This window comes from Hemicordylus capensis, chromosome 2 (genome assembly GCF_027244095.1).
Source record: "Hemicordylus capensis ecotype Gifberg chromosome 2, rHemCap1.1.pri, whole genome shotgun sequence".
Lineage (NCBI taxonomy): Eukaryota > Metazoa > Chordata > Lepidosauria > Squamata > Cordylidae > Hemicordylus > Hemicordylus capensis.
The window spans coordinates 327,426,206-327,435,476 of record NC_069658.1 but is presented as its reverse complement, the minus strand read 5'-3'; positions in this window follow the sequence as shown (position 1 = coordinate 327,435,476).

Below are 9,271 nucleotides of genomic sequence, written 5' to 3'. Positions count from 1 at the left end.
ACATTTCCTAGTACCAAAGATGCCATTACATGGGCATATGGCTCAAGCAGACACAAAAACAAGTCAAGACTGAAATGTGAAGAATTTCTATATCCATTTGCAATAAACCCTTACACAGAACTTCAGTGGAACGGACTCTTCATTGACTAGCATTAGAGACATAACAGAAGGAAACACATGACTGTCTTCAGTCTCATGTACATCTGAACACATTTAGCAAATCACATCTCTACATGGTACTTCCCAAGCAGAGTCCACACTATACCAGGAACTGCTGTAAGGCTGGCAGAGATCCCACTGTCTTTGTATGGCACAATCTACAAAGTTAGCCAACACAAAGGTGTTTTGTTAAATCATCATCACCATCATCTTCATGGTCAATATTTTACTGGGTTTCCAGAAACAAAAAAATAGCAAATAATCATTTTGACAGGAATTAATATATAACAATCTTAACTGTGCAAAGCATGGCATCTTTCATGAATGGCTACAAGTTTTCACAAAGTTGTCCCATAGATCCATTTTGTCAGATCTTTCTCCCAGAAAGAAGAGAAGCACATGCAGATATGTCTCTAGAAAGACAAGACACCGATCTGGGGAGACACATTTCTTATCTGAGGTGCTGATCTGGGGAGATACACTTGTATTATTTATCTAGGATTAAAGTATCTTCCAGAGGGACATGAACAAATGTGAAGCAGATCCTCCTACTGTGGATACAGGAATGTTCCAAGGTCCGTGGATCTTTAAACATCAATGGAATATGTACTTTATAGCAAGGACACAGAAAAGCCATCCAGTCTCCGTTTATCAGTAGACTCCAGGGCTGTGAATAAGAACCGATCATCCAATCAGATCCCAATCAGACTGCATCAGTTCATCAACTCACATGGGCAGCCTGCATCAAATCAATCTGATAGTGCAGGTAGGATAGGATTGATTCAATGCATCAGGGCAGGGGGTTGGGGACTATCTGGTGGCAGCGCAGGAGTTTTCCTTTATTTTCCTGAAGAAAATCTGCTGCCTGTGTGGGCAGCACTGTTCCCTCTAAGGTATGTGCACATGCACATGCTCACAAGTTTTCTGATGTTTGCTCAGTTAATTTTAGATCCTGCTCAGGTTGAATTAAGAAGGCCCCACTCTGAATGCAGGTGCGCACACAGTGCCTTGATACTGTTGCCCAGAACAAAACTCATTTCACACAGATGAAAAAAAGTTAGAGGGACCGCTGGTGGGAAGCAACAATGGTATTTAAAAGTTCCACTTTTCTCCCCGTATTTAGGGAGCTGCCTTATACAGTCTATTGGGGCATTATGCCCCCCGCCCAATGCCATCCAGGAGCCCTGCAGTCTCCCAGCCCCAGCAGTCAACCGTAAAAACTAGCTGGGCCAGGCACAGAGAACCTGCATCTCCGCTGCTCGGCCAGCCCACTTCTTTGGCTGGTGGGCTGGCAGGTTGGCCCGCTTCTCCCCCCCCCCACCCGCCCCTCGCTGGCACTTTATGGCTGGCATGCTGGCCAGAAAGCCGGCCCACCACCTCCTCCCACCCGCCAGCCCATCTGCCAATTCCTGCTGGCCGGGCAGCCTGCCACTGCCTGCTTCCAGCAGCCAGTCCGGCCCAGTTCTTCTTACTCGCCCGCCCCCACCTGGCACTTTCTGGCTGGCGGGCCGGCCGGAAAGCCAGCCCACCACCTCCTCCCACCTGCCCGCCAATTCTCAGCGGCTGGGCCAGCCCGCCACCTGTTCCCAGTGGCCGGCCAGCCCACTTCTTCTCACCTCCATGCCCCCGCCCAGCACTTCCCACTCCCTCCTCCTGCCCTCTCGCCCGTCGATTCCCGGCGGCTGGGCCGGCCCACTGCCTGCTCCTGCCGGACGGGCCAGCCCGTCGGCCAGCCCGCCACCTCTGCCTGCTTCTCCTGCCAGCCGGCTGGCCAGCCAACCACCACCTGCTCCTGCTGGCTGGGCAGCCCGTCAGCAGCCGCTATCCCTATTTTCTCCCTCATCCCTGTCACTAATCGGCAGCTGCCTGTGAACTCTCGCGAGAGCTGCCACACATGGGATTAGTGATGGGTACACCTACCGGTAGGAGAAATAAATATGTAGATGGGTCCAAGAGAGCACTAATTATCTTAATCCCATTTAAGAGGGTGGCCTCTTTGTGGGGTTTGCCACTGTGCCGCTGCCGGGAGCCACGCAGCTGCAGGCAGTTCTTACAATCAGCAGAGACCAGGCTTGGCTTTCCTATCCCGGTTTAGACTGATTGTAAGAACAACCTCATTGTTTCATTCAGTAAATGGCAGCTTCATTAAAAAAAAAAAAAAAAAACTAGTGAATGAAAAAAGGCACCAAGGGCTTCCTCCCCACCCCTCATCTGCCCTATTCAGACATGGTGAGTGAATGTTCATGTACAGCATGGGATTACGGCAGCAGGCCCCATTGCTGACCTACTCAATTGACCATTTGCATGAAGCTCGTGAGCCATATATTTGAGCTCTGTGTTGCTTTGGATCAGGTGGCCTGTATCTTGTGAATCTGAGAGGTCCTCTGAGAGGTCCTCTGGGAATCTGAGAGGTGACTCTGAGAGGTCCTCTGGGAATCCTGCTGTAAGAGCCAGTAGCTCTTTGAAATTACAATTTGATACTACAAGTCTGCCAAATTGAATAAATAAATAAAATAATTTCTGGCAGTTCATTCATCCCGACTATTTCTTGAAGTTCGTATGTCCACCTATAAACCTTTTGATGTGAAATAACCCTGTGTGCAATTCAGAGGGGAAAAGAGAATTCCCTATTGCAAAGAGAGACTCTTATGTGCATATACAGTAGTTTATGCATGTTGTCTCTATGCAAACATTAAATTGAATGCATGTACGCCCATTACACATGCATACCATGTAATAAGAACATAAGAACAGCCCTGCTGATCAGGCCCAAGACCTATCTAGTCCAGCATCGGGTACCTCTGAGGCACCTGCAGGCAAGAGGTGAGGACATGCCCTCTCTCTTGCTGTTGCTCCCCTGCAACCGGCATTTAGAGGCATCTTGCCTCTCTGAGGCAGTAGGTGGCCTATTGCCAGCAGACTACTAGCCATGGATAGACCTGTCCTCCATGCATTTGTCCAAGCTCCTTTTAAGTCATCCAAGCTAGTGGCAATCACCACATCCCATGGCAAAGAATCCCATAGATTAATGATGGCTGTGTGAAAAAGTACTTCATTTTGCCAGTCCTAAGTTTCCTGGCCTTCAGTTTCATGGGATGACCCCTGTTTCTAGTGCTGTGTTGTGAATGAGGGAAAAATTTCTCTCTGGCCACTCTCTCTACTCCATGTATACTTGTATATACCTGCATCAAGTCTCCCTGTACTCACCTCTTTTCAAAACAAAATAGCCGCGGATGCTGTAGCTTTGCCTCATAAGGAAGGTACTCCAGACACCTAATCATCTTAGCTGCCGTCTATTGCACCTTTTCCAGTTCTGCAATGTGCTTCTTAAGAAAGGGTGATCAGAACTGTATGCAGTATTCCAAATGTGGCCACACCATAGATTTGTATAAAGGCATTATAATATTAGCAGTTTTATTCTGGTCAGAACCCATCGGCATGTATGTGCAGTTGGAAGATTTTGCCCCAATATGCATTAAACTTTAAACTTGCTTACACTGAACTGCATTTGCCATTTTGTCAACCACCCATCCAGTTTGGAGAGATCCTTTTGGAGCTCTTCACAATCCACTTTGGATTTCACTACCCTAAATAGTTTGGTGTCATCATTTGCAAAGATGGCCACTTTGCTGCTTACCCCAACTTCTAGATCATTTATGAATACGTTAAAGAACACTGGTCCCAGTACAGATCCTTGGGGGACCCCATTCCTTACTTCCCTTCATTGTGAAAACTATCAGTTTATTCCTACCCACTCTTTCCTGGCCTTTAACCAGTTACAGATCCACACATGAACCTGTCGCCTTATCCCATGACTGCTAAGTTTACTCAAGAGCCTTTGGTGGGGAACTTTGTCAAATGCTTTTTGGGAGGAGAGCTGGTCTTGTGGTAGCAAGCATGACTTGTCCCCATAGCTAAGCAGGGTCTGCTCTGGTTGCATATGAATGGGAGACTTGATGTGTGAGCACTGCAAGATATTCCCCTCAGGGGATGGAGCCGCTCTGGGAAGAGCATCTAGGTTTCAAGTTCCCTCCTTGGCTTCTCCAAGATAGGGCTGAGAGAGATTCCTGCCTGCAACCTTGGAGAAGCCACTGCCAGTCTGTGAGGACAGTACTGAGCTAGATAGACCAATGGTCTGACTCAGTAAATGGCAGTTTCCTAGGTTCCTAAGTCCAAAAAGCATTTGGGCTTCTGCAAGCTCCGCAAACCCAGTTTTAGGAGAGGGGTACTTGAGTGGGTTACCTGCTCTAGAACCACCGGGCTCGCAGCTGAGCCCAGTGGTTCTCACGACTGCAGGAAATCAGGCTAGCCTGATTTTCTGCAGTTGTGAGAATAGCCTCTATATATACATTTTCATTAGCATCCAAGCACTCCAGCTCACCCATCTTGGCTTGGAGGTTTCTGGCATTGATATATAAACACCTATATGCCGAGTCTCTACCTGGCATTGGTCTATGCTATCTCCTTTACTATCACTTGACTTTTTGACCTGCTGTCATGTGTTTCCATCTTCTGGTTCTACTCTGTCCCCTTCTGGTGTATATGAAATGTTTGCACCCTCTAACCTTAGGGGATTTTGCTTGCTCAACTAGATACCACCCAGTTCCTGTTGGCAATCCCCCAGGTGTCATTTTCTGCAACCTTTTTGATTTTAAGTGCCAGCAGTCTTGTTCCATCTTGGTTCAAGTGGAGCTTGTCCCTTTTGTACAGGCTTCGCTTGCCCCGAAATGTATCCCAGGGCCTAACAAATCTAAACTTCCTGGCACTTCCTGGCTCACCCATCTTGGCTTGGAAGTGCGCACGCACACACACACCCTCACACATAACAAAACATGTGCACTACAAGATTTGGTTTTTGTTCTCCAGTCTCTTTCCTACCATGTCCCCAGAAAACTTCTGGTCTTTGCTCCATCTTTGCAAACTGAACAGAAAAGGGGGATGGACTCACTCTTCCGTTCAATAAATCCAAGGAGGTTATAAAGAGGACAGGAACCAGTTCATCTCATTAGTGAATTGGAACAGGAAATAATGGGCTTGCACAGTGACCAGAGTAACGTAGATTAAACAGAGGGATGGTTTGCAATGGTGCAAAGCTGGAAAGGCAGGGGACCCTGCCTGTCTTACTATTTTTTGAATAATCAGAGGCTCAGTGCTGTGCTAACAAAGGAGTGGTTCCCGGAAAGGAACCTGAATAATAAAATGCAGCACGTTGTTTGACTCATTGCAGCCTAATCTCATAAGCAATTTAAGGGGTCCTGCTGGTATTAGCTCCATAAACCACCATAATTCTTTAAAGCCACTAAAGGGCCAGTCTGGAATCTTACACGCTTGAGCCATTGGAAGAAGTTAGGACAGTTTTAAATTTGAGACAGTTTAATGCCTTGCACCACTGTATGAGATCAAACCCTGGTTAAGCCAGTTAACTCTTTTAAATGGTTTCAAGGCCAGGACTAAGTATCAAGATTAGTTCTAGAACACTTAGATCCTAGAACATTTAGATTGCCTTTGGTAGTCCTTTGGCTCCTGCAAAGGTTATCAACTGATACATGGGGCTATTGTGTTCCAATTCCTTGCTGGCAAACTGCGAGTACTATCTATTCCTGTTTTTAAATTGCCCCATGCACATACTAGATATGTTGCATGTCAACCTGTCCTAGAGAAATCTGTTACCCTGCTAAAATTCCTGTTTCTCTGTAATCCTGAAACTATAATCTAGCGATGTGCATGGAACCAGATGGGGATGGTTTGAAGGCGGTGGGGGTCACACTTTAAGGGCAGGGGAGGGTACACTTACCCCTCCCTCTGCTTTCCCCCCACCGGTGCTCCATTTTTCAAGGCTCCTTCAGGGTGGCAGCACACCTCCCTGCTGCCCTTTCCCCTTTTTGTCCGGAAGTATCGGGCACGTGCTACTTATAGTCTTGGTCTAATTTATGGTCTATAGGTAATGATATTATAGGTAAAGTATAGGTAACTTATAATTGTGGTCTACGTGCACTCTCCCCTGCCCTTAAAGTGCAAACTGGCCGGTTGCTTGAACCGGTTTGGAGGCCCTTAAAAGGGCCTCCGGATGGGTTTGTGCACATCTCTACTATAGTCTTGGTCTAAGACATAATAAAATATATCCTATTGCTATGAGAAACACAACCTAGAAAGCAGCCTCCCCAAAATGAGCAAAATAGATTGCCTTCCATTCCCGTGCTCATCCCATCCCTCCTGCTTATGCAAACTCTTAACCTTCTAATACCTTTAAGCAGCCAGATCGCAGAGACACCATTTTTGGGTCCTTATTCGCCACTACTGTACTGTGCTATGTTTGGAACATGCATGACAGTCCTCATTATTATTCTTTCCACCTCATCCTTCTCAGCAGGTAATACATGAATGGACACCTGCCAGGGCACCTTTGAATTCTTGTGCTATGAGGAAGGTAAACTGGAATGTCTGATTGGCCTTCTTTATCTCATTTCTTACTTTATATTCTTCTCTCATCCTCCCTCCTGCCCGTTTCCTAGCCCTCGCATTTTTAATCGCTCCTTCTATGGAATCTTTTCATGTCACTATTGCTTTTCTTTGCCCTTCTCTAGAATGTAGATATACATATTTTTTTTCCAGCTGTTATCTGCTCTAGGGACACAGTAAACATACTAATGAAGAGATAAAGAACATGCACCTAGATTTGTGCAGAGCATCAGAGCTGCAATATTTAAGAAACTGTTCATGTTGTACTGCCTAATCCCCACCCCCGGTTTCAAAACCTGACTGAGGTCTGGTCCATGCCGCCACAACAGGATAACTGCGAAGGAAACCCTGCTGCAATAAGAAAGCATGTTGGGGAGCCAATAGATGGCACTCTTTCATGTGAATATGCTCCCTGGTACCCCTTAATATGTGCTAAAGAAAGACACTCTGATGCAATCTTTCTCATTAGGCATCATTTTACTTTATGGTCACTGAAAAGTTTGTTTCAGAGCTACGTTTCAAATGTTTGAAGGGTGAGCTGACTTACCAACATCTTTAAACAAAGAGCTACACTTTAGAAATGTTTGCAATGCACGAGAGAAGCAAACCAGTTTGTTCTATGTAACCCAGCATATAGTGCTATCATATATAGCCCTATATGGTGTTTCTTCTACTGCTTGCTTTCTTCTTTCTTCTCCTGCTGCAGTCCTAAACCTACTTACCAGGAGGAGTTACTCTTATTAGGAAATGAATCCTAATTAACACTGTGGGACTTAATTCTGAGTGAACATGTGCAGGATGGTGCTGCAGAACTGAGATCCTGGGCAAACTTGGGAGTAAGTTAAGTCTCATTGAAGTCAGTTCCCATAGGATCAGGCTGGAATGCATTATGTGTGTCGAGCAACATAAGTGCTCTTTTATACATTACACACATAATCTTTCTCTTTTTACTGAAAATTCTTACCGGGTTTTAAACTGGAAATAAGAAATTTTTAATTTAAAGGAACAGTGTTCTAGCAGAGAGGCTAGTGTATTCCCACCCACAACAAAAATGCATATTAGAGAGTGTTATGATAGTATGTGTGTGACATGACTGCAAAGTTATGTTGAATTCCAGAGGGCTAGCTGTTTTAGTCTGTTGCAGCAAAACAATGGAGAGTTTTGTTGCATAAACTGACATAAACCTGCATGGACTGGAGCCCATTTCATCATCAATCACCTAAGTCAGGGGTTCCCAACCACTGGTACTCCAGATGTTTCTAAATTACACCTCCCTTCAGCCCAAGCTACAACTTTTTTGAGACTGAGTATGATGGGATTTGTAGTTCAGCAACATCTGGAGTACCACTGGTTGGGAACCCCTGACCTAAGTGAGTAGGTGTGTGTGTGTGTGTGTGTGTGTGTGTGTGTGTGTGTGTGTGCGTACATCCTGAATATAAAGAAAATAAGGAAAGCAAAATGTGTTTTTAATGAAGTCAGGACAAAACATCAAGCAATGCAAGAGACAGCTGCTGGTGCATAGGACAAATTATTCTAGAATCCAATCAATGTATATTTATATACCTGCCCAGTTAGGTAACCATTTTATACATCTGTTGAAGTGGGCTCTTGCCCATTAAAGCTTATTATGCAACAGCAGATTTGTTAGTCTTTAAGCCTCTTTGTCCTTTTGGATGGTATGGGATGAAAGACATCACCTAACATGAAGCTGGATGGAAAATGCTGCCTATTTTCTGCATTTTTAAAAATACAGATATTAATATGCTACTTCCATGCTGGATATCAAGACACATTTGTACACACCTATCTTGAGAAGGCTGCAAATGTCACACAGGAAGAGCTTCATGCATGTCGATGTTACAGTAAAGACCAGGCATGTCTTTTGCAAAACTGTGAAGTTGTTTGGAAAGATCTGCATTTTAGTGGTAAAATATGATGTGCCTATATGTGTTGTACTCATAAGACATGTGTTTCTCCATTTATGTTCTAAAACAAACACAAGGTATATCAGAAGCACCACTCCGTTCCCAAATAGAGGAAGGAGATTTCAGTTCTGGATCAGAACTGGAAGCTATTGAAAAAAGATATGATTCTATTGGTGAGTCCAGTTTATAGGAAATTCTAGGAAGCACCACATTATTTCCTTATTACATTAAAAGTCACTCCTAGGTTGCCAGAACCTAAGGGGTATACTCGTGGGTCAAATGGGCCATAACCCAAAGTTTGGCTTTTAAAAAGCCAAACCTGCCAACCTCACATAAACATATCCATAAACTATTGCCACAACAAAAGTATGATACTTTATCAAAATAAAAGTAAAGTAATAAAATGATGATGATGATGATGATGATGATGATGTATTAACAAGCATTCAAAATTACACCAGATGGTGAAAATTAATCTAACAATGCACTTATATAGAAAATAACATGATTAGAAGTCACTTTATGTTACTAGATGTTTCTTTCTATGATGGAGCATATTAAGTATCATGAATTATGACTGCAACTTGCTTTGACTGGTAAATTAATCAACTAAAGTTTTGGTTGATTAATCCATGGGGGCCCAATTTAAATTAGTGAGATAGAGAGCTAAGACACTGAAGCTGTAGTAGTTCTGTTGTACTGAAACAGAGGATTTAAAGCATGCAATG